General features: G+C 39.5%; 1 long non-coding RNA gene across 2 annotated transcripts in view; it reads left to right on the top strand.

Moving 5' to 3' along the window:
* The window catches only part of LOC131812032 (uncharacterized), a 113,442-nt gene that overhangs the window by 533 nt on the left and 85,990 nt on the right, over positions 1-26,919 (top strand). For both annotated transcript variants that reach the window (XR_009346244.1, XR_009346245.1), the window contains exon 2: positions 3,729-3,824. This is a non-coding gene — a long non-coding RNA (uncharacterized LOC131812032). The remainder of the gene's footprint in view (positions 1-3,728; positions 3,825-26,919) is intronic.

The following is a 26,919-nucleotide window of genomic DNA, read 5'->3' as shown; positions in this document are numbered from 1 at the left end:
AGGGACCGAGGTACCCAGAAGAGCAGAGGGCACCGACTTTAGTTAGGGGGCGCAGAGAAGGCCTCCCTGAGGAGGTGGGCGTTGAGGTGTGACCTAAATTTGAGACAGGGCAGGTCAGAAAGGGAGTCCCAGGCAAAGCATCCAAAAGGGTATTCCCAGCCCCAAGCCCTCTGTTGGGTGGCGGCCGAAGCCTTACACTTGAAACCAGGCAGGCTATGTTGTATTCTCCATGACTTGTCCAAGTGCGAAGTGTTCAAAGTATGTTGATGTACCCAAGAAGGTCCACCTTTTATTTATTTATTTATTTTAGATTTTATTTATTTATTTGACAGAGAGCAAGAGATCACAAGTAGGCAGAGGCAGGCAGAGAGAGAGGAGGAAGCAAGCTCCCTGCTGAGCAGAGAGACCGATGCGGGGCTCGATCCCAGGACCCTGGGATCATGACCTGAGCCGAAGGCAGAGGCTTTTGCCCACTGAGCCACCCAGGTGCCCGGAAGGTCCACTTTTAAAAACATTTTATTTCGAAATAAGTGCAGATATCACAAGAAGTTGCAAAGAGTGTGCAGAGAGGTACCCTCAACCCACTTTCCCCCAATAGTTCAACCTTACTTCACTAGTAAGTTATCAAAGCCTGGACATGGACAGCAGCCCAAGGTTTGTGTGTAGTTCTGTGCCCTTGTATCACATGGGTAGATGGGAAAAACCACCACTGCAGTCAAGCTGCAGAGCTAGTCGGTTAACACAAGGATCTCCCTTGTGGGGAATACATTGTTCTTCTTTTTAATAGGCTCAGCGTTTGGTTGTTTAATACCTAACACTGTGGTGTTTGGTTAATATGGAATGATCGACTTTCTGGTTTTAGCTCCAGAGCCTTGTGGCTGTCAGGATGGAAACTGGAGCACACACGGTTCTCACAGGTGTTAAGACAGTGGCTGATCATCTTTGCTCTGGGATGCAGACCCGAGTATGTGATAAAAACCTGACACAGAGCTGTAAAGTTGACTTCCCGTCACACAAGGGCAAAGAACTGTTTGTATTTTCCTGCCTGTGGAGTACAGCTTGTGCATTCGTTTGGTTTATAAGCCTCCTGGAGAAGATAAGGAGAGGAGTACAGTAATTTAATGATTCTTCCTTTCTAAATCATCTTTGAGAGAATCCACAGCTTCATTTTTTCCATTCCGCAACCAATAAGCCCCAGAGGCATGTACTTCCTGTTTATGCTGTGGTTCCCAGGAAAAAGGAGCAAATGCACCACCAGCTAATTAAATCCTTCAGTAGAGGAGGGCTTGATTACACATTGCATATCATGAAAAGCTATCTGGCTTTCACTTTGCTGGAAAAGGAAGTGTTTCAAAGTGATTTTGATGTTTGTACTCCTACTTGCTACATTTGCTCAAGTCTCAAAGCAATCCCAGCAGCATCACTCCTAGAGACTTAGAAAAGAAGCTTCTCTCCCTTTGGGACAAAGACTTAGGTAAACACTTCTTGGCTTTGGTTTCAGATTGCATCAGTTGGGGAGCTAATTCCTGGCCCAAGCACTGACTGAGAACTAAGAAAAAGTTTTGACTTGATTTTTAAGTTATCTTCTGGATGATGTTTCCACATTTTGATTTTAAAATGCTGAATTTTGTCTGCCCATGAAACTCGTGTGTTCTGGCTTTCTCATGCATATTCTTTATAAATGTGATGTAGGAAAGATGTTGAGATTTGAAGTTGATGGTCAAGAAAGAATTCTTCAGCTGTCTTTGGTGCAAAAAGATGGTGTTATTAAAAAACAGGGACAGGACCCAGTGGGCAGAAAGAGCTGCACTAGGGTTCTGATGGGGGACTGATGATATACTTTCAAGTCAGGAGGTGGTTAGGGATAGTGTAAGTCTCTATAGTGTGTGTGTGCAAGTCTCTAGGGAATTTTGGAAGCAAGGTTTCTAGGACCTCGAGGGGCTAGCTCTTGTTAGGAAAAGGTCACTTATTACTGTCTAGTAAAATCTTAGTCATGAGACCCTTCAGATGTATATCAATGGGCCATATGCTTGGAGGATGCTTGCTAACATTTATCTTGGGGGAGTTAAGATAAAAGGAAGTTCCCAAAGGAATTTTTATATGTTGAAGTATACTTATAGGGTCCTGGAGGTTGGGATAATGTTTGTTTCGTTTTTTAAGATTTTATTTATTTATTTAAGAGAGAGAGTGAGTGTGAGAAAGCATGAGAGGGGAGAAGGTCAAAGGGAGAAGCAGATTCCCGCAGAGCTGGGAGCCGGATGTGGGACTCAATGTGGGATTCAGTCCCATAATTCCAGGATCATGACCTGAGCCAAAGGCGGTCACTTAACCAACTGAGCCACCCAGGTGCCCCTAGGTTGGAATAATTTTAATTGAGGGTTGTTTTTTGCCTTTTGCAGAATATTAACATAAAAACAGTTGAGTTTCTAGAGGAAGGTCACTCTGCCAATCCAAAGGACTTGTCAGTGAACTGTAAATTGTAAAGAAATTTAACTTTTTTCTTTTGCCTTTGTTCCCCACATCAAGAACTATTATAATTTTGGTGACTTTTTTGTTTCAGTTGTTATTAAAGGATATGTGCATATAAGTTAGAATGAGAATATAGATGCCATATTTCTTTTATGTTTTATTTTGCTGTTATTTCCCTAGCATATTCAGGGAACTATACTAAGTATCGATTGATGGTGATAGTGATGATATTAAGACATGGATTTGGTTTAAAGACTTACATCCACCATGAAGTCATATAATTGAATAAGTCAGAGGAAATTTAATCTGTCTTTTTCCTGTATCCACACAAGACATGCTTTAATGAAAACAACAGGAGGATCCTTATTTATTTTTTCCTTTAAATTGTGAATCCAGGCTGTTCTCGATGCCTTTAGTGAAATCGGCTAGTCAGATCCTTTTCAGGGAACAGCAAATACCAGCAAGTTCCGTCTGTCTGTGGTATTTTCCCCAGGATAGGACTAACAAGTTTGGTCTGTTTCTCTATGTGGACTAATTCACATGTATTGTATTGCAGCAGCATTTTTTAATCTTATTAGCTCTTGTCTATAAGAAATTATTCCTGGAATTGAATCATACCAAGAGTTTCACCAGAGGATTTTATATATCTGGGCTGTGGCAGCAGACCAATTAAACATAGAGTTGGTAAGAGCATTGAGTTCAGGTTCTCAAGTATTATGAGAATAAAAAGTATTACTGAAACATTGATGGTATTTAACCGAGCATCTATAGGAAGGATTTTATTAATCTGCTTTTATTTATTAAGAAGTTCACTTAGCAAATATTTGCTGAGCACCTATTATATGCCAGGCATTGCTTTAGGTACTTAGGATACATCAATGAACAAAAAAGGGCAAAAATTCCCTGCCTCGTAGAGCATATGCTATAGTAATCCTTTCTACAGATATTAGCTTGCTAGGGCTTACACAACAAGGTACCACAAGCTGGATGGCTTAAGTAAAAGAAGTTTAGGGGCACCTGGGTGGCTCAGTTGTTAGGTTCAGCTGGCTGGCTTCAGCTCAGGTCATGATCCCTGGGTCCTGGGACTGAGTCCCACATTGGGCTCCCTTCCTGGTGGGAAGCCTCCTTCTCCCTCTCCCACTCCCCCTGCAGGTATTTCCTGTGTCTCTCTCTGTCAAATAAATAAATAAAATCTTTAAATAATAAATAAATAAATAAATAAATAAATAAATAAATAACAGAGTTTATTTTTCTTACAGTCTGGAGGTGAGAAGTCCAAGATCAAGAGTCAGCAGAGGTGGTTTCTTCTAAGGAGCCTGAGGGAAGAATCTGTTCCAGGCCTCTCTCCTTGACTTGTAAGTACCATCTTCTTCCTGTGTTTTTACATTATCTTCTCTCTGTATGCATCTGTATCCAGATTTCCTCTTCTTACAAGGACACCTGTTATGTTGGATTAGGACCCACCCTAATGACGTCATGTTACCTTAATTACCTCTTTAAAGACCCTGTCTCAAAAAAAAAAAAAAAAAAAGGTAAAGAAAAAGAAAAAAAAAAAGGGTAGGAAGGGTGGGGGGAAGACCCTGTTCAAATACAGTTACATTCTGAGGTCCTGGGGGTGGGAGTTAGGACTTCAATGTATGGACTTTCGGAGAACACATTTTAGCACATAATATCACATATGAGGATGGTGATCCAAATCTTTGTCTTACCTGTCTTCTCACATCCACATCTCTGAAATACTCAAAACCATTTATGTTTCCCTACAAAGTGTGTCTAGGGGACCTATAATTATGAGCAATTATTTTTCTAGACATGATTTATTTTTAAAAATGACTAAAAGGAAAGTTTCTGACTCAGAATGATTACTCTACTTGAAATGTTGCTCCATCTAGCCCATATTTTACTGTTTTGGCAATTATAAAAAAGAGTAAGGAAAAATGGTGTTAGAGGAGGGGTTCAATGGGTTATTATTTGCAGGGTACTAGGACTCATGGTAAAACAAAATTTTTTTCAAACACCGTACATGAGGGAAAGAGAGGCCTATATAATGACATTATTTTTAATAATTCAAGTAATGTTACCATCGCCACTAGTTACTATTTATTTTTATCCCATAAGGAAATTGAGATGGTTTAATCACTTGCCCAAGGTCTCACAGAATGTAATTTGGTGTCTACCCCAAGTCTGTATAACTCAAGAGTTTAAGCTGTTAACCATTCGGAAAAATAAAAATAAACAAAAGACTCAAATGTTTCATATACAAACACTTCTAAGAAAGTGATATATCTAAGCATCTAAGTATACCTAAATGAGTACTAGAGTTTGCCTTCAGTCTTGATATAGACTTAACGTTTATCTTGAAATGATATTTTATTGTTTGGTGTTTATATCATTGTTGATATGCTGTGTCAAAATGTGTCTATCTGTCTTTGATACTGAATTTATAAAGGAAACAATCTACAACCAGGTCAGTATTTTATACTTTATTTCATTGTACATCTTGAATTACATTGAAAATTTAAAATAACTTTAAACTCTTGTTTTTTTCCTTATAATTTTAAAGGACAATTTCATTTTTCTATTGTAGAAGATGAATGGGGCAGGTAAATTACCGGGAGATATCAGGAAAGGCTTCTATGGAAAGCTGAGTTTAGTAGGATAAATACAAATTAGAAAAGGATACTTTAGGAACACAGAAAAGTCCTTATGCATACATAGGCATATGACAGAGCTTGATATTTTGCAGAAAATGCAAGTAGTAAGAGTAGTAAGATATTCAGAAAGTTGGAATGTTAAAAGAAATGACAGCAGACTAAAAGGTACATGCCAAACTTAGAAGGTAAATATGAAGTCCCTGAAAGATCTTAACAAAAGGGATGGAATGAACTCTTCCTATCAAAATGTCATGTAATAGACAATCTCAATACACCTATGTCCACTGAAGAAATTGAACTGATAATAAATGACCTAAAATAGAAGGCATGACCTAAAATACCAGGCCTAGGTATAAAAAGAATGGGTGCTTGGGTGGCTTAGTCAGTTGAGTATCCAACTCCTGATTTCAGCTCAGGTCATGATCTCAGGGTTGTGGGATTGAACTCTGCATTGCTCTCCATGCTGAGCATGGAGCCTGCTTAAGATTTTGTCTCTCCCTTTCCTTCTGCCCTGCCCCCCCCACCATATGTATGCTCTCTCTCTCTCTCTCAAAAAAAAAAAAGATACACACACACACACAGCTATATGTAAAATGGTTCAACATTTGGAAATCAGTTAATGTACTCTCTTACATCAACAGACTTAAGAAGAAAAATCACAAAATTATATCAGTAGATCAAAAAAAGGATTTGGCAAAACCCAATAGTCATTCATCATAAGAACTCTCAGTAAACTAGGAATTGAGGCGAACTTCCTTAACTTAGTAAGGAAGATGTACAAAAGCCTAAGGCAAATGGTATGCTTAATGGTGAAGAACATGAAGCTTTCCTTCTAAGATCAGGAACAAGGCAAGGATGACTCTCATCATCCCTCATTTTCAACATCATACTAGAAGCCCTAGCTAATGGAATAAGACAAGAAAAGGAAGTCAAAGGTGTGCAGATTGGGGAGAAAATAGAACTCTTCATTTGCAGAATATTGTCTATGTAGAAAATCTGTACTTGTACTCTTATGTTATTACATAAGGAAGCAGAAGAAAAGGGGAAGTTAAATAAACACATAGAAGACCCAGAGCAAAGACTTTCACATCAAATATGGTATTATCTTATATAGTTTATCAACTAATATATGAACATCAGTTTATTGAACTATATCAATCCCTGTGTATCATTTGTGACTAGTTGAGCAGAAAATACCTTTCACTACCCTTGAAGTCTTTTTTTTTCTTGGACCTTGAGACATAATGGCCTTGGAGCTCCTGGATGCAGTTATTACATCCTTGGGAATTTTATAAGTGTCATTTGCTGATACACTGTATCTTTATTTTCAAAAACCCATTTTAAGAAGTCAACACTGGCTATTAAGTAATGTAAGCATAGTAATGTAGGATTGATTATTGTATTTGTCTTACCTATCTTTTTACGGTACTGAATTCACATAGGTCATGACAAGTATTTATTTTTGTTATCTTTTCCCATACTGCTTAGTCTCCATTTATAGGAGAGGCCAAGGAGTGACATATTAGCTACTGAAATATAATAGATACTGTGTCTTAAATACCTGTTATATGCCAGAAATCATATTGTTTTACCCAGTTATCTCCTTTAATCCATCTCGACACACTTCCACCATCACCAAGGCAGGAAAAAGGGATGTGGTGACTTGTGTACTGTGTCTTGAAGACATCTGCTTGGAAGTGACACGTGACACTACTGTTTCTATTTCATTGGCCAAAGCCAGTAACATGGCCGGGTCCAACTTTATTTTTTTAAATTATTTTTTTTTAAATATTTTATTTATTTGACAGAGATCACAAATAGGCAGAGAGGCAAGCAGAGAGAGAGGAGGAAGCAGGCTCCCTGCTGAGCAGAGAGCCTGATGCAGGGCTCTATCCCAGGACCCTGGGATCATGACCTGAACTGAAGGCAGAGGCTTTAACCCACTGAGCCACCAAGGCGCCCCCCGGGGTCCAACTTTAAGTAAGAAGGGGAAAGTGCAGTTTTGGAGGTTCAGGAAAGAGGAGAATTAGACATCAGTGAGCAGCATTAATGACTACCACACCAATAATTTGAACTTTCTGGGCTTCCTAATTTGATATTTATCTTTTCCATTTCTAAATCTGCCCTTATCCCTTCTCCTGTATATAGATTCTTCAGGTAAAAGCCTACATATAGTTTCAAAGAAACACCTCTCTGTTTCAGATAGTCATAGCAGAGTTATCTGGAGACTTTTTCAAAATCATATGCCTGGGCCCCACCCAAGAACTAGTGAACTGAAACATCAAAGGGTCAGGCTCTGGATGCGTGTACTTTGATAAAGCTTCCCAGATGGTTCCAGCGTGCCCTCTGTTGTGACTCTGCGGTTGTAGACTCATATTTGTTTTCAGGCGTTGCTCTTAAAACACATGGGAAGTGGAAACAGCTCTGAAACAGAACTGAGAGGATGGGAAAGAGGCATCTGGACCAAAATTATGAGTCAGCCTAGCTTGGTTCTTAGCTCAGGCTTAAAGTGTGTTTACCGTGGAAGTCAGTATATCTTGGGCATGCCTAACTGACTCCAGGGTTTTGTACCTAAGGCAATACCAATCCTCGTGAAAGAGACCCACCTCACTGTAAATCAAGGGAGACTTTTACCCCTGCCCCAACTTTTTACTGAAAAAATTTCAATCACATGGAACATTGAAAGGATTGACCCACTACTTAATTCAGTAAGTGCTAGCATTTTGCTGTATTTGTTTCATTTGCTAATTTTTTTGTCACCCACTGGTAATTGTTGTCTGAATCAATTATTTTATTGGGGGGTGGGGGTTATCAGACAGTGATTTTCTGATTTTATTATTCCTACTACATCTATTATCATTATCTAGCACTCTTCAATAAAGAAGAGCTTTTTAAAAATTTTAATCAACTGGAGAAGAATTAAGTTTTTCCTAAAAAGGCAGAGTAAATATGTAATTATTTAAAATAAAGAAGACTTCTCAGGAGCCCATATTTGATTTAAGGATGGTCAACTTGCATTGTAGCAGAAAAATGGTTTGAGTATAGCGGAGGCTTCCGCATATAGTTCTATGGCACAGCTTTGCAACTCACAATGATAAAACGTGGTAGCTAAAGAGAAAAATGGTGTACAAATTACAGTGGCTGTATCATCAACAGCAGAAACATGAGCAGCATTAGTGGCCAGGCTTTGGAATGGTCAAAGGACAGGATCCATGGCACAGATGCTGGCAGTTCCATCAGCACTGGTCCCTGTTGGTGGGTCCCGGTAGCTGTAGAGCCATCAATGGGCATGGTAGCCTGGCCCCTGTTTGGTTCATTAGCAGCACCAGGGAAAACCGTTAGCAGAAGAGTACAATGTCTCCGGCAAACAGGTAACCAGGCAGCTCCTTCTGTAGAGCATCCATGAACCAGCGATTGGGTCACTCAGAGCCGTTCAGCAGAGAAACTGCCTCTTCATATGCCTGTGGAGGCGGAGTCAGTGTCAGAGACCTATAGTGTAGGGAGACTTACTGTGATCCCACCTTCCCCTTGGTCTGCGGTAATCTGAGAAAAAGCGCTCTATCTTACCAAGAACAGAAAATGTCCAAGAAAGGGTCTTATTTAAAAAAAAAAAAAAAGAAGAAAGGGTCTTATTTAGGCAAAGGAAGCTCAAAGGAGAAAGTGATGTCTAGAGTTTGAAGTGCTGTATAGAGGTGATGGCAGGTAGCTCAGGTTGAAAGAGAACTTTAAAGATACTAGTTGGCTCGTTGAGGGAACCTAGAAACCCACAATGGTTGCCCGCCCAGTTTCCTCATCACAGATATGATATATATGTTCATGTCTTCCGGTCTTCTTCTATGCAGTGCCTGGTGATTTCTTTTTATGGGAAACACAGAGATTCAAGTAAAGATTAAATCCACATTTTATTCCTGATAGAATTTATATCCCCTGAAAAGTTAAAGTGGTCTATATACATATAAGGTTTCCTTTAATCTGTACTGAACATAGGAGCTGTGGTTACTAAAAGTTAGTCAAACCATATAGAGGAATTAAGGAAATAGTGATTGCCATTTTCCTTTCACTTTTAGCCTTTTTAAAAAAAATATAAGAACAAAGTGACTTTTTTAGCTACTCCACATTTCCTCCAAACATTGGTTTCTTGATGGAGAAATGCAAACTTTTTCTATCAGAAGGAAAGAAGTTGAGAATGATTTCTGGGTTGAGATCTGTTTTTATGATTAACCAACTGTTCATAGACTAAAAAGAAAATGAAAAGACAGGACGTGGGACGCCTGGGTGGCTCAGTTGGTTAAGCAGCTGCCTTCGGCTCAGGTCATGATCCCAGCGTCCTGGGATCGAGTCCCACATCAGGCTCCTTGCTCGACAGGGAGCCTGCTTCTCCCTCTGCCCCTGCCTGCCATTCTGTCTGCCTGTGCTCGCTCTCTCTCCCTCTCTCTGACAAATAAATAAAATCTTTAAAAAAGAAAAGAAAAGAAAAGAAAAGAAAAGACAGGACGTGATGGGTTGCCTGGGCGGCTCAGTCAGTTAAACATCTGCCTTTGGCTCAGGTCATGATCCCAGGGTCCTGGGATCGAGCCCCACATTAAGCTCTCTGCTCAGCAAGGAGCCTGCTTCTCCCTCTGCCTGACGCTCCCCCACTTGTGCTATCTCTCTCTCTGAAAAATAAATGAATAAAATATTGAAAAAAAAAAAGACAGCGTACACTAAATCATGGCAAATAGTCTGTGTTATAATCTGCCCATCATAAAACGAAAGAGTAAGTTTATACAAACTTCCTCAAAAAGTGATAAAATTAAAGTAGTCACAAATTCAACAAACTGGTTCTAATTCAGTGTAGTGGAACTTTTATTTTTTTAAGTGTAAAAGCTACCGTATTTTTATAGATTGGCAATATGATAATTAATTAAAGTGTTTGGTTGTGTCAGTGATTTTTTTTTCCCCTTGAGCAAGGCTAATTAGTTTTATGCTCCATATGCACTCACTGAACTGTTCTTAGCTCTCTGTCAGGTAATTTATTCAGGTGTTGAAATCATCACAAGGCTTTTCTGAGAATTCTAGACCTTCCAAAGTGGCAGAAAGTTCATTGTTGCCTCAGTAGTACCAGTCGGAGCCTTGGGTATGCACAGTTTTCTGACTGTAAGAAAATCGAACAGCATAGTAGTCGTATTTAGTGGAGTTCATGTTCAAAAGAAGCCTCTCAGAATCCTTCCTGTGACCCCTCATTTAGAAGCAGATAAACAGCAGCACTAACTGGAGACAAAGGAAGTGGTGAGGTGCAGAAACAAGAGGAAGATTTTTTTGTTCTAAGTCTTGACGCAACTGGAGGTGGTTTGTAAATTGGGGTATTTTGTCCTTAGCATCCTTTTGATGTTCTTACCTGCTTTTCCTCTCCTTCATACTGTGTGGTGCTAATGTACTCTGATTATCACATTGCCCCAATCCAAGCATGGTTTTTTTTCCCCCATCAAAGCTCTCTTTGCACCAAAATTACCTACACTCCTCTCCTGGAAAATCTCTGATATTAGAAAAACAGAAACTTCATTGAATTGATTTGCCCTAACAAGTACATGGATTATTAAAAGCCAGCCTCTTAACATTTTCAGATGTAATGGTTATGTTTATAAAGAATACCCATTCGTATCTAATGAGTTTAAATTTGAAGGAATTTCTTTTATTATAATGATATAAAAAGAAATAGAGGCTGTTTCCAAAAGGGCTTTTTTTTTTTTTTTTTTTTTTTTTTTTTGGGTAGGGTTAAAAGTAATTTGTTTATCTTTTAGGAGACCAATTCTATAGGTGTTAGCAACCTAAGCTGTTTCAGCTTTTCCGTGTTCCTATGCAGATGAGCCTGTAAGTTTTTAAGCTCTCAGTTATTTCACAGTATCTCCTTTGATGGTGGTAGTAGAGACAGTGGTTTCATTATATGCAGTTTGAAGTCTTTCCTGTACCTCTGTTACTAGTTTACTAGATGTCTTTGTTATTAGGTTTCTGTTATTTTTTTTCTTTTTTTTAAAGATTTATTTATTTATTTGAGAGAGAGAGTGTGGCAGAGGGTGAGAGAGAGAGTCCCAAGCAGGCTCCACACTTAGCACAGAGCCCTACTTGGGCTTGATCCCACTACCCTGAGATCATGACCTGAGCTGAAATCAAGAGTTGGACACTTAACCAACTGAGCCACCCAGGCCCCTCTGTTTCTTTTTAAAAAATAATCTCTATACCTAACATAGGGCTCAAATCTATAATCCCAAGATCAAGATAGGTTTCTGTATTGAGAGACTCAACCCAGAAGGAAAAACATGTAATAAGCACTATAATAACATTTCTTAGAGGAATTGACATTTGGTTTTATTAATGAGTTTGTTAAATATTAACTAGGTGCCTACTATGTGTCAGATACAGCCTAGATGCTGGGGATATACTGATTAATAAGACAGACATAGTCCCTCCATGGAGTTTACTGTCTAGTGGTTCCAGAGAGAGGATTGAGGGTAACACAGCTTCAGGGAAATGGTAATAATGTAGAGATCAGGCAAAAGGCGGAGACTTCCTTTCATATTCTGGGATGATAAGGTAGCATTCTGTACTATGAAATGGCAAAATAGCTAATCAACTTATCGTGTATGGTCGTATTAGACTGTGTGCTCCCTGAAGAGGAAGTTCTGGGGAACCAGATAACTATTGCCATAGACCAATTTAAAGGGGAAGAGGAGTGATTCAACCCTGATGGATGCCTTTAATGGCATGGATGATTTAAAGCAAGCAGATGATATGCACAAATTGCAAAAATATTGCCCTAGTAGAATGACATTCAAGCCTTTATGGGATGGTCTGGAAAAAAGTCTTTTCTAGCTTATAGTCATAGTACTGAGGTATCTGAAAACCAAATTTGAAGATTGATTCTGTGGTTTGGTAAATTACCTGAGTACTTGAATTCAAATACCTGGCCATATATTTTTCATGAATGGTAGGTTAAGCTGGATTAGGGAGGAGAGGGGTCTTGACAACTTGAATAGCGATATATGACAGAAACCAAGCCTTAGAGAACCCCAAACTCCTAGATTTATCTGAAACAGTTTTCAGTTGTGGCACATCCATAGTTGAGTGTTAACATCTACAAGAATGATAGGAATTTGCTTGTTTGGGAGGAATATTGGCAGAATGCATTTGAGGGTTCTTGACTAGGAAAATGGAAATGGAATTTTCAGACTAAGCCAAAGTAATAAGATTGTGCTTGCAGCCACTGTGGTTCCTTGGGCAGTCAGCCATACTTCCAACGAGGCACTGAGCTGGCCTGTCCCAAATAACACTGAAGAGCCAGAAAGAATTTGGTCTAAAAGAAAGGATAAAAAATTTTAGGTATAGAAGGGCGGGGTTCCATCTGTCATGCAAACTGCCTGTGAGCCCCTCATTGGTCCCGTGATAGATTCCAAAAGACCCTCAGTTTAGTTTTGCCACAAGGAATGGGTTTGTGAAGGAAGTATGAGAGTCTTTAAAAAGCACTCCACTGGCTGCCCTTTCTAGGCTGAGAATGCTGACGGATAGAGCCTCATTTGGAGTGAGAGCTATAATCTTTGTGGGGGTGGCAGAGCCTTTTGACAGAAATGAATAAATAGTAGGCATGGTCATCACGTAGCAGGGTGAATGTGATAATCACATCTCAGGAAGGTTTTACCATAGTTAATTCATGAAAATTTATTTTTGGTCATAGGAATGATATGTGACTATTTCTTATTACTAAGAATTTTTAAAAAACAGATAAAAAGAATTCTAAAATAGGAATAAATAAAGTAAGAATTTAAAAAATAGATTAAAAATTGGGATGCCTGTGTAGCTCAGTCGGTTAGACACCTGCCTTTGGCTCAGGTCATGATCCCAAGTGTCCTAGGATGGGACCCCATGTCGGGCTCCCTGCTCAGCAGGGAACCTGCTTCTCCCTCCCCCCACTGCTCCCCCTGCCTGTGTGCTCTCTCTTTCTCTGATAAATAAATAAATAAAATCTTTTAAAAATAGATAAAAAGCAAATACTCCCTAGATTTCTTTCCTCTAATCCCTCTCGCTTTCATGAAATGCTCAGCAGAAATTCTCCTCTGCAGAAGAACTTCTTGACACTAGGATGGTCGAGATGGCTTACTCTGTAGATGCCAGTTGTCTTTTGTCTCCAGCCAGCCCGGTGCTTGCTGAATGGACTTGTCAACACAGTAGCCATGGTGTCAGTGGTAGAGGCTATGCATGGGCTTCAGCAACATGGACTTCTTGTCTTCAAGGCTGCCCTGGTCTGTGCCATTGCTGAGGGCTCGGTTTACTAGCAACAGTAGGCCGTTCTGGGTTCTGCACTTGACATTGTGCCTGTAGGTTCTTTGCCAGTTCTCTGTTGACACATATGTCACAGTGGATCTCTTCTGCTGTGGGGAGTGGGGAATAGCAATCTTAGATCTTAAGTAATGACTTTCCTTATGAGAGCGGAGGATTTATCTCTCATCCTGCCATCCTCTCTGCTTCCCGACTCAATCCTTTCAACATAATTTTTGGTTGAGTGAATGTTCAGTATTTACACTATACCTATGCCAATATTATGCATAGTCAAATATAATGTATTACAAGCGTATCTCTTTTCTTATTTTGTGCTTTTTTCTGAGATTAAAATTGCTTATTTATTTATTTATTTTTAAAGGTTTTATTTATCCATTCACAGACAGAGATCACAAGTAGGCAGAGAGGCAGGCAGAGAGGGGCACGGGGAAGCAGGCTCCCTGCTGAGCAGAGAGCCCCATATGGGGTGCGATCCCAGGACCTTGAGACCATGACCCGAGCCGAAGGCAGAGGCTTTAACCCACTGAGCCACCCAGGTGCCCCTAAAATTGCTTATTTAAAAATTTCTTATTTTTCTTTATACCAGTTACTGATTTAAATTGCTTTTCAGCATAATTTTATGTGTCCCAGGATAAATGCTGACGGAGGCCCACACACCACATGTGTAAATATTTAAAAGTTATAAATCAAGCTATAAAATAAACTCTCTTTTCTTCCTTTGAGTTGACATAAATACCTTCACAACAAAACTGAAAATTATCTTAGTCTGTGGTTTTTATATGACTGAAAGGCTGTGAATTATTAGGCACCTGAATTTTATTTTTAATTGCATATGTCTGAGAGTTACTGATGTTTGGCTGAATAGTAAACTAAAGGCTTGCCAAACTAATAAATGATTATGTTCTTTGCTATGATTTTTCTTTTTCTTAATTTCAGCAAAAATATTACCCTGAAATGTCACATAAAATTTGATTTATTGACAATAACATCACATTAGACCTTTCTTGGGTCATTGTAGACTTTATGTATTTTTCTTTTAAAACATTCAAGATAACCTATTAAAACTAAAAGGTAAGAGACTGATGATAGTCAATAAAAACAAAAATTTTAAATAAAATATTTTAAGCTGGAATTTTTAGCTATATATTTTGAAAATTTAATTAAATTGTATCAATGCTTTATAAAAGTGAAAGTAATTACAATTCTAGAATTAGTATCCATCTGTCAGTGTAAAATATGCATTGCTTGCTTCACACATATTACTTCTAGACATACAGATTTAAGAATAATATGAATTATTTAATCCTACAAAATGTTGCTCATCTGCTCTGTGTAGCAGTGTCGAACAGTATGCTAATTAGTGAATATCACTGAATTCTCCAAGTGGAATCTAAAATGAGGTTTAAAAAAAGTAGATTTTCGATACTCAGAGCCTTTAAAATGCAAGTATCTATTTCATTCATGCTCTCAGAGAGGAAGGATTTGTTACTCTAGTTAATTTGTATTTTCTTTTACCAAAGTGCTCCTACTCCACACATCCTCTCTCTAGCAAAGTCTGTCTCTGACAACAGAGGCACAACCCACACACTTACAGAGCGTTCAGGGACAGTCACCTTTTACTTCAAGGAGAAAGGAAGACAAGCACAAGAGAAGTGGAGAAGCGTCTCCCTGAAGCCTAAATGAAGATAGCGTCACAGAATGAAACATCTAAGGTTCTAGACTGTACTGTGCTGTCACCGAGTGCTGGGTCTTGGGTGATAATGGTACCTACTGGTTTTTTCATCAATCTATTTGACCTGTAGGGCCTCTACTGTGTGGGGCCCCGACGCCCAGGTCTAAGGCTGGTATTGGGTCTTAGCATTTGGTATGCAGGCACTTAGGTCCTGCTCCTATTTTCCAGTAGTGTTTTTGTTCCTGCAGCTGCTTGGTCACTCCCCATTCACCAGCCAATGCCATGTGGGATTTATTTTTTCAACAGTTATCTATTTATTTATTTAAGATTTTGTTTTTATTTTTTTTTAAGATTTTATTTATTTATTTGACAGAGAGAGATCACAAGCAGGCAGAGAGGCAGGCAGAGAGAGAGAGAAGAGGAAGCAGTCTCCCTGCTGAGCAGAGAGCCCGATGCGGGACTCGATCCCAGGACCCTGAGATCATGACCTGAGCCGAAGGCAGAGGCTTAACCCACTGAGCCACCCAGGCGCCCCTGTTTTTATATTTAAATTTTCTTTATTAACATATAATGTATTATTTGTTTCAGGGGTACAGGTCTGTGAATCATCAGTCTTACCCAATTCACAGCACTCACCATAGCACATACCCTCCCCCATGTCCATTCCCTAGCCTCCCCATCCCTGATACTCTACTCCCATCCAGCAACCCTCAGTTTGTTTCCTGAGATTAAGGGTCTCTTACAGTTTGTCTCCCTCTCTGGTTTCGTCTTGTTTGGGAATGAGAACTCTTACCTCCTTTTCTCATTTTTGTCTTTTAAAAATCCTTTTATTTTGAAATGATTTTAGATTTACAAAAAAAAAAAAAAAAAGTGATGGTATTATGGAGTTGCTGTATATTCTCCCCCAAGCTTCTCCTATGGTAACATCTCTTATGATTAAGAGGAGGATGACACTGTTCACAAAACCACAGACTTTATTTGGATCTCACCAGTTTCTCCATGATGTCCTTTTCCTGTTGCAGGATATCAGATTGCCTTTGGTCATCATGTTCCCTTGGTCTCCAATCTGTGACTGTTTGGTCTTTCCTTGTTTCATGACCTTGACAGTCTCGAAGGGCACAGTCAGGTGTTTTGCAGGCTGTCCTTCCATTAGGTTTGCCGTGATTAGACTGGGAATATGCATTTTGGGGGGAAAATACCACAGGGATGAGCTGCATCATGTCAGGGGTGCCCGGAATCAACATGACTAAGGACGGTGATGTTAACCTTTGAGCACTTCGGCTAGGTTGGTGTCTCAGGGTTCTCTAGTTACTGTTTCCCTTTCCCTACGCTATTCTTTAGAAGATAGTCACTAAATCCAGCCCACACTCTGGGTGGGGAATGTATTTCAAAACTGCATTCTATCAATGCTTATTTAATATCTCTTTTTATCCCCCACTACTTCTTCTTCTTCTTCTTTTTTTTTTTTTAGGGATTTTATTCATTTATTCGACAGAGAGAGATCACAAGTAAGCAGAGAGGAAGGCAGAGAGAGAGAGGGAGAAGCAGGCTCCCCACTGAGTAGAGAGCCTGATGCGGGGCTCGATCCCAGGACCCTGAGACCATGACCGAGGGCAGATGCTTAACCCACTGAGCCACCCAGGCGCCCCTTTATCCCCCACTTCTAAAAGTCCACTCAGTTCCTGAGCCTTTGGAAGATTCTGTGATATGCATCAATTCAGTTCTTGGCTTTTCCCACTATATCCCAAGTGCTTTTCTGCATTCCAGCTAGCAAGATTTTGTTCCTATTATCTCCCTTGTCTTTTTATTTATAGTTTTATGGGCTTTGAAAGATCCCTTTATGGTAGTTTTAGTGGGATTTCAGAGGAAATGAAATTGAATTATTATGTTCAATCTGCCATCTTTATCTGGAAGCCTTGGGGGAAACATTTTTTAATCATCAAAATTGACATTTAATCTGTTTGAATTTGCCATTTCTGTTTGTTATAATTCTACCATTAATGTAATCCATGGAATCACTGAATGCTTTTTTTGGGGGGGGAGGGTGTCATTGCTGTATTTCATAAAACACTGTGTTCAGGGGCACCTGGGTGGCTGAGTGGGTTAAAACCTCTGCCTTCGGCTCAGGTCATGATCTCAGGGTCCTGGGATCGAGTCCGCATCTGGCTCTCTGCTCAGCAGGGAGCCTGCTTCCCCTCTGTCTCTGGCTGCTGCTCTGCCTACTTGTGATCTCTCTCTCTCTCTCTCTCTGTCAAATAAATAAATAAAATCTAAAAAAACAAAAAACAAAAAAAAAAAAACAAAACAAAAACCACATTGTGTTCAGTCAAGAAACTCGGTTCACAGCTAGAGATGTGTCGGTCGGTGTGATTGGCCCTCATTATCGAAGGTAAATTGGGGTTACTGCTATAAAGCCAGGCTTATGCTGGGTAGGGAATGCTTCTTTTTACATACCAGTTATTAAGTCTAACAAAAAACAAGGCAGACTCAGATACCTCAGGAATAAGTGTGGGGTAGTTAATCAGGCAAAGAACCATACCTGGCTTATGCTTGCCAAAGACAACCAAAACTTGAATGGGTAGAGAAGGGGAGTTAAAATCTCCACACTGGCTTCCTGACCAGTAATATAAATGAGGCCTGGAGCCCTCTGACTACTTGCTGCCTTTCTTTTCCTCCCCCTTGTCTCTCATTTTCGTGTTTCTAGAGTATTGTTAGGTTTACAGTACAAGGGGGAGGAAGGTACAGAGAGTTCCCCCATATTCCCTGCCCCCTCACAGACATAGCCTCTTCCATTCACAAGAATGGTACATTTTTATTTTAATAAATAAATTAATTACCAAGGATGAATCTCTTATGATGTATCATAATCACCCACACAGTCCATAATTTACCTCAGGGTTCACTCTTGGTGCTCTACTTCGTATGGGTTTGGGCAAGTGTATGACAGCATATGTCTATCATTATAACATCATATAATATATCATTATAACATCATATAATATATTGTTGTAATATCATGTAATATCATACAGAGTATTTCCACTGCCCTAAAAATCCTCTGCACTCTGCCTATTCGTCCCCACTCCAATCCCCTGACGACCACTGATAGCTTTGTCTTTTCCAGAATGCCCTAGAGTTAGAATCATACAGTATGTAGTCGCTTTTTCCTCTTTTATTTTCCTACAATTTTATATAAAGTGTTTTGATATTGATTTTGTTTATCATTTAGTGACTAGGTTGCATTTTTTCCCATGCATTTTTATAGTTTTTGTTACTTTTTCTGTTGGTAATGGGACTGTATGGCTCAAAAGCCCAAACAGCACACCATGAATATTGAGAGTACTCCCTCTTGTCTCTGCCTTGCTCTCCTTTGCCTTACCCACTGTGAGTAACCTCTTTCCTTAGTATTTTTATGTGAGTTTTGGGTTTCTTTATGCCAGTACAAACATATTCTTCTTCTTCTTACACAAAAGATAACCATTCTGTGCTCTCTTCATTGAAGAATTTGTATTAGTTCATAGGGTTTTCCTTGTTCTTCTTTTACAGCTTTGTTGATGTCCTAATATTTATTTAACCAGTTCCCTTACAAAAAGTGACTTGTGTTTGTTTCTCAATATATCGTTGGCTTTGCAAATGGAATAAACTCATACAAATCTCATTTTGTAGGTATATGGATATATTTTTAGATAAATTCCCAGAACTGGGAAAATTGCAGAATATTGGCGTAACTTTGTAGTGTATAATATAGTCAGCTATCATCTGTCTTAATAGTCAGGGACAACGAGGAAAATAGCAATCGTCTTTAGTATTTACAACAGAGAACATATCATGCAGGGACATGACTGCCAGATGACAGAACTGAGTGCGTAACAGAGAAAGCAACTCAGAGGTAAGTAACAGTGGAAGAGCCACTGTCTGTAACCTGGAGAGACAAAATTAAGAAAGTTGTGTTTCTGAGTCCCAGGGCTGGGGCTCATCTTCTGGAGCCTCAGACCTCTAAGGACCTGTCTAGTGAGCACTGGGGCCCCTATGGAGCTACAGTCCCTGAGGTAGAAGGGAGAGGGAGAGAAATGTCCTGGCTTTGTCCTTCCTACTCTCGTTCTCCAGTCTTTCAGAAACCAGCTGATAGTGAGGCTGGGCACCACGGTTAAAAGCAGCCAGCATCTCCTCCCGTAGATTGCAGAGCAGTGGAAGGACAAACATGAATCTGAGGACAAGTGGGCTCAAGTCTAAAGAGCCCATCCCTTTTACCACTTAGCATTTCAGTTCACTCTTCTACTCACATTTAATACTTTCCTACTTCTGCCCATCATACAAACAAAGACACTCCTTCTCCCCAAACAGGAAGTCAGACTCAAAGTCCCATTAGTCATTGTATCCTTTTCAAGTTCAGGACCTGCTGGTGATCCTCATTCCTCTCTAGCAGGTCTAGAGGTAACTTGTGGCCTGGTGACCTATGAACAAAATTGTAAACTAAGGTCTACCCGCACTCCATTCAAAACTGTAAAGGGGAAGGGGGAAAAGTATAAATCATTGGTTAATATGTACATAACAAAAATACATATTCATGGTGCAATCTTTGTCGCTGTAAAAAGTCACAGTCCATATTGAGCACTTCCCTCCTCTGCCACTTATTTCATGTTTCCTTTGTTTCTAGCCAGCACTGCAGGTGGTTACGTTCCTTTAGGGTGACTGGATCAGTCAGGATACCTCAGAACAATAGAAAACACAGAATTTCAACAGAGAGAATTTAATATAGGGAATTGATTAAGCAGTTTTGGAGAACTGAAAAGGCAGAGAAGATAATACCAAGCTAACCTAGAGAAGGGAACTCCCGGATTAAGCTACCGCTCCAGGCCTGGGGTGACAGCAGGAAGCTCAAAGGAGGGGCCCTCAGACCTTGGAGCAAGCACCATAGCTTAACTGTTGCTGATATCTTTGATTAGGCATGATGAGCCTGGTTCTAGAAGTGCTTCCCATAAGTTGAATGTTACCATTGCTAACTACTTGTCTGGAAAGCAATTCTTCCCTTCTCCTGTCCTCTGCCTTGTAGAATTCAACAGGAAGTCAACTGGCAATGCAGATACAGAGTTCCTATAGTCCCAGCCTGGGCATCACAAAGCAGAGCATGAAAGTACGCTTGGACTGAGAGGCAATGGTTTAATGACAGGGACAGCTCCTCATGTTGCCTACTCCATGTCCATACACAACTTTCTCCATGTGTTTCAACTTCCTGTGCAGCAATACCAAATTCTAGCCATTTCTCTAACAAGATACAACTACCCTTTGTAGAAATAGGCACTCTCACCTTTAACCCCAAGAGGGAAAGTTTCCAAATGTCATTACATTCATGTCTGGATGGTGTCAATTACTCATGTTCAGTTGGAGTCCCTCTTGAATATTCTGTAATCTAAAGATGAAATTGTAAGCTGACCACTGCCATTAATTCTTAAAAGCACCATGGGAAGGGAGAAGAAAAAATTATTTAATATATACAAAAACACATAAACAGACACACATGTGCACATACATTAAGCAAAGAAGAAAATAATGCCTAGATATTAATCTTTTTTTCTGTCTGGTTGTAAGCCTGTGGTTGACGTTTCTAACTTCCTTCTTCCCCTACTCATTTCATCTTCCCTTTGCTCTGAGCCAGTGCCTACCCCAGGTGACACGATCCAAACCTCTCTCCTGAAGGCTCTGAGTCTTCCATCGTCCTGTCTTTTCTTGGTTACTGTTTTCCACTAACTTTTAGCATGTTGAGGAGAAAATGAATATAGGTGACACAAAGGAGAGAGAAATGACGTGCTTGGTGATAACTAGTGGAATGAGAGAACAGTGTAATATTTGTAGCGCCCATGTGACGGTTCTGATCTGAGTTTAAGTGAACTACAGAAGGATCTGGGCTTAATGTAGGGTTGCCAACTGTCCTTGTTTGCCCCGGATAGAGGGATTTCCTGGATCCTGAGACTTCCTATGCTAAAACTGGAAATGCCCTGGCAACTGGGACAAGTAGGTTACCCTGGCTGGGTAGGAACTGGTGGGGCAGATTAGTGACGGCAACTTCTTGGCAGAAGCACGGAGTCCAGTCACCTGGGATAACCGGTCCTTAGGGAGTGGCCAGTCAAGAAGTCTTAAACTTTCAGTAAGAGAGCCTTTAGTGGTGCATGGAAACAATGATTCTTAGTCCTCCATGGTAGCTGCCATTCACGTCGATTCTTAACCCACGGATGCTATGGGTCAGTGTAGGCTCTAGAGAGATAGGAGGTTGGAAGTAAAATCAGAGTGTAACCCAGGGGAGACAGATTCTTTCTCACCACAGACCACCCCACTGCTCTGGAAACTTGAAGGTTTTGGTGCAATGGTGACATCAGTTGAAGGTGGGTGGGGGTATTGCAAGGGATGGGGAGTAGGAACTTGGTAACATACAATGGCATGTACTGTACTAGCACTTATAGAAGAACTGATGTGCTTGGCAGGACAGAATAACATTCATGCAGGTGGGGCATTCACTGGTGAATTTTAAGTTCTTACTGCAAACATGACATCAACAGGCTGGGGAGTGGGGAGGCCAGAGGAAATTTGGTGGCCCTGGCTTTTCTGGAAGCAGTATCACTGGAGAAAAGGCTGGGTTGATTATGATACTTTCCTTATAGTATTGCGCCACCAAGTGTTAGCTTTGATGTATTTCTTTTGTCCTAGTTCCATGAATTAAGAATCTGTTGTTTCCAAAGTCATCAGTCATTTGTTATTTTTCTCATTCAGCAAATACTGACTGAAGACTTTCTATATGCAAATCAGTTTTCTAGGTATTGACATTAAAATCGTGACAAAACCCCTGAATTTATGGAAGTTTACATTCTTGAGGGGATAAAGATAAATGCATAAGTAAAATGAAACCTATGCTATATAGTTATACATGTGAAGAGAGGAAAATAAATCAAGAAAGGAAGGATTAAATTTAAGGTTTTGTGGGGAGAGGGTCTATAATTTTAAATCAGGTGGTTAGGGAAGCCTCTGATTAAAAATGAGATAGGGAGCATTTCAGGCAGAGGTAATAGTGCAAAAACCCCAAAGTGAAAAGCTTCCGAGTTCAAGGAACAGTGAGGAAGAAAAGGCTGCACTAGGGGGAGATCATTAGGAGGTAAGAGCCTTTGGAATCACCGTGAGGACTATCACATTTATTTAGAGGTTGAAAATCCTAACAGAGTTTTGATCAGGGACATGGTCTTGTGTATTTATTATTTTTTTCTTAGAGAGAAAGAGAAAAAGAGAGAGCACACACTCAAATAGGGAGGAGGAGTAGAGGGAGAGGGAGAAGCAGACCCTGCTGAGCAGGGAGCCCGATGTGGGGCTTGATCTTAAGACCCCAGGATCATGGGGCGCCTGGTTGGCTCAGTGAGTTAAAGCCTCTGCCTTCAGCTCAGGTCATGGTCCCAGGGTCCTGGGATCGAGCCCCGCATTGAGCTCTCTGCTCAGTGGGGAACTTGTTTCCCTGTCTCTCCCTCTCTCTCTCTGCCTGCCTCTCTGCCTACTTGTGATCTCTCTCTCTGTCAAATAAATAAGTAAAATCTTAAAAAAAAAAAAAAAAAAGACCCCAGGATCATGACCTGAGCCAAAAGCAGACAGTTAACCAACTGAGGCATACAAGTGCCCCTTGTGTACCATTTAATAGGATCACCCTGGCTGCTGTGTTGAGAACAGACTGAAAGGCAAGGTCAGAAGCAGCGAGAGCAGTAAGATGCTATTTTAATAATCCAAGTGAGAGGTTACAACATGAGCCAGATGGATGACAATGAAGGAGGAGTAAAGTGGTAAGAAATTGTTAATGCCTACTTTGCTCTGCCCTACCTCAAGGCTTTGGGACTAAATTATTTGGGAAAGTAAGGAAAAGGAAGGAAGGGGCCACTTGTAGGTTTTTAATTCACCTGGATTTGATTTCTGTGTGTGATGAGAAAGAATACAACTTCATTTTTTATAGGAATATTCTGTTTTCCCAGCAGAGTTTACTGAAAAGATTATAACCATGCATTACCATTACTGTCATATATGAAGTGTCCATTTATGTATGAGTCATTGCATATCTTGGTTATGTTCCACTGATTTGTCAATTTTTGTGACAGTATTAGTGTTTTGTTGTTGTTGTTGTTGTTGTTGTTTTACTTTATAATCAGTCAATATTTCGTACAGCAAGAACTCTCACCTTATTTTTTAAAGAGTGTTCTGGATATTCTTGGCCCTTAAAATTTCCATAAAGTTTTAAATCAGCTTGTCTAGGGTCATGTGGGTGGCTCAGTTGGTTAAGCAATGGACTCTTGATTTCTGCTCAGTCATAATCTCAAGGTTGTAGGCTGAGCCCTTTGTCTGGCTCTGCACTGAACGTAGAGCCTGCTTGGGATTCCTTCTCTCCCTCTTTCTCTGCCCATACTCCCCTGCCCCACTCATGCACATGTGTGCTCTCTCTCTCTCTAAAATAATTTCTTTTAATTTATCAAATTCAAACAACAACAACAACAACAACAAAACAAACAAAAACAAAAGCAAAAACCTAAACCTATTGGGAATTTTAATTAGAAATGAATTGAACTGATAGTTTTTGAGTGAATTGGCATGTTTAGCCCTGTGAAATCTTCCAGTTCACCATTTATTTTAGTCTTCAGTGACTTTCAATAGATTTAGAGGTTTTTGCATATTTTTTGATAGGTTTATTTCTAGATACTTGATTTTTTATGCATTGTAAAAAGACATCTTTACATAATATATTTGCTAACAGTTTTTGGCTAGTAGTTGGAAACGCAGTTAATTTGGGTATTTTGATTCTTCATCTAACAATTTTGCTAAATGCTCTTATTAATTCTAATGGCTTATCTTTCCTGGGGGTTCTATGAACATAATATACCATCTGTAGATAATTATGCCTTTTATTTACTTTTCCTGACCTTCATGTACTGGTTGGAATCACTAGCACAACCTAGAACAGAAGTAGTGATACCAGCGAATCTTTAATTGTTCTTATCAGTGGAAAAGCTTCTAATATTCAACATTGAGCAAATGGTAAGTTTACTTTGGTTTTCTGTAGATATTCTTGATTGGATTAAGAAAATTCCAATATTTTTGGGGGGGGAAAGTTTTAAATAAAATCATGAATGGATGTTGAATTTTATAAAAAAAAATTTTTTTTAATTTACATCTAGAAATACTGTGATTTCCCCCCCACTTTAATTTTTTAATGTGGTAGATCTCACTATTTGATTTCCTAATGTTAAACTGACCTTAAATTCCTAGGATAAATCCATCTTGATCATGACTGATTATCTTTTTAATAAATTTCTCAATTTGGGTTCCAACATTTTCTTTATTATTTTTTATATTTATGTTTGTGAACGATATTGGCCTCTAACTTTCATTGCCTTTGTTGGTTAAAGGATGCCTGAGAACACAGTCAGGTTTTGGTATCAGAGTTTAACCAGCCTCTGAAAATGAGTTGATGCATCTTTCCTTTCCTGTCATCCTTGAATTTGTATAATTTTGGCATTATTTCTTCTTTGAATTTGCCGGAGAACACATGCTAATTCCAACATAATTAACCTGCAATGTTATATTAGTTTCACGTGTACAATATGGTGATTCGGCAATTCTATATACTACTCAGTGCTTATCATAAGTGTACTCTTAATCCCTTTCACCTAGTAATTTTTGAGGGAAGACTTGTTTTCCTCCTCTGAGTCAGTTTCTTGAAGATATTTTATTTTTCTGTTTCTTCCTGTGTCATTTGCAATTTTATATTTTTCTTTAAAAGTTTCCATTTCTTCCTATATTTAAACTTATTGAAAATTTTTGTTTAAAGTATTTTTTTATTGCATTTGAAGTACCTGTGCTATTGGTAACAATATCTCTCCTGTTTATGATATTGTGTTTTCTTTCTTTTTTTCTTATTAAATTTTGAGAGTAGTTAGTCAATTTCATTACTCTTTTTACACAGAAACCACTACCTCATTTAAAAACTATAACATTGACCATCTTTCCTGTTAGGTATGGTCATATTATAGATTTTATTGTAGATAGTGATTTCACATGTAAATATTTGTTCTGCTTTGAAATACATTCATTTTTTACAGTCTTTGGTAGGGGCAATAGATTTTGTAACCTAAAAACTTTAAAGGTTAAAGTAAAAATTAGCAAATTAAGCTCTAAAGCTTTAAGGCACTAAGTGAAAATTTTTGAACAAGAGACAGAGATCACTCAGTAGAGTTGTTCAATAAAGTCCTTTTTTATTATAGTTAAGACATAAAAATGTAAAGACTATTATAGCGAACACTTTATTCTTTTATTTTTTATTTATTTATTTTTAAAGATTTTATTTATTCATTTGACAGAGAGAGACAGAGCAGGAATACAAGCAGGGGGAGTGGGAGAAGGAGAAACAGGCTTCCTGCTAAGCAGGGAGCCCAATGTGGGGCTCGATCCCAAGACCCTGGGACCATGACCTGAGTGCACTATGATGAACAATTTAGTACCAGTAACCAATCTTGGAAAATAAAACATTTCACGTACAGATGAAATATATTGTATATCCCTTTCTGGTTACATTTCCTATCGCAGAGGTTGACCATAATAACAAATATGATTATCCTTGCATTTACATCTATATTTTTGCCTGTACATATATATTCTTAAGCAGTATGTGCTGTTACTTTGCATCCTTAAAGTAATATATAAATGATAGTACATGGCACGTGTTCTTCCACAGATAGTTGTTGCTAAATATTATTCAGTTAAAAACATTTTTTTCTGAAGTTTTCTTCTTTTTTTTTTTTTTTTTCTTTTTTAAGATTCTGACAGAGATAGCGAGAGAGGGGAACATAAGCCGGGGGAGTGGGAAAGGGAGAAGCAGGCTTCCCACCAAGAAGGGAGCCGGATGTGGGGCTCCATCCCAGGACCCTAGGATCATGACTGCCCCAAAGGTAGACACTTAACGACTGAGACCCAGATGCCCCTTCCTGAAGTTTTCTATTCTTAAATTTGTTTTGAGATAATTTGGAGTTGCTTGTTGAATTAGTGAGTAGTTTTTTTTGTTTTGTTTTTAGCAGTCTCTATGCCCCATGTGGGGTTCAAACTCCCAATCCTGAGATCGAGAGACACATGCTCCACCAACTGAGCCAGCCAGGTGCCCATGGAAGCAGTTTTTTATGATGGTTGTTCTAATCTTTGTCAGATAATTCTAGCATCTGATTTATCTCTTTATTGGCATCCGTTGATTGTCTTTTCTTGTTTGGGTTGTGACTTTTCTTGTCCTTGGTATGATTTTTTTTTTTTTTTTGTATTATATCCTGGAAATTTTGAATAGTAAGAGTTGGAGTCCTTGGATCCTCTTTTTTTATTTCAGCCAGTGGTCACCCTGTTTATGTTTGAGGCATCATCCCTGGGTTTCTTTTCTGGGCTGTGGTTCCAGTGATAGTATAGGATTCAGAGCCTGTATAGTGCTATTCTGGTCCATTTCACTCACCTGGCACCATCTGGGCTCCTGTTTGCTTGGCTGATGCTGCCCACAGGGGTGAAGAGCTCTTTCCTAGGCAGATCCTGCTAGGGGAAGTGTGGAAGATGCTAGGCTATGAGACAGTGAGGGCTTCCTTGAGCCTGTTGTCTGGGCTACCCTGTGTCTACCTAATCACTGCTGGTATTGTCTGAGGCCATGGAAGATGCTTTCCTGGGCTCTAGGCGGTGGGTGGAGGATGGAGTGCTTTCTAGGGCCATCTCTCTGGGTCATTTAGTGCTGAAGCCTTCTTCCCCATCTCTGCCAGTGCCCCTGAGGGA

The sequence above is a fragment of the Mustela lutreola genome, chromosome 12 (genome assembly GCF_030435805.1).
Source record: "Mustela lutreola isolate mMusLut2 chromosome 12, mMusLut2.pri, whole genome shotgun sequence".
NCBI classification, from domain to species: Eukaryota; Metazoa; Chordata; class Mammalia; order Carnivora; family Mustelidae; genus Mustela; species Mustela lutreola.
Note: the sequence above shows the minus strand (reverse complement) of the source record. Positions and strands in the feature narration are given on the sequence as shown.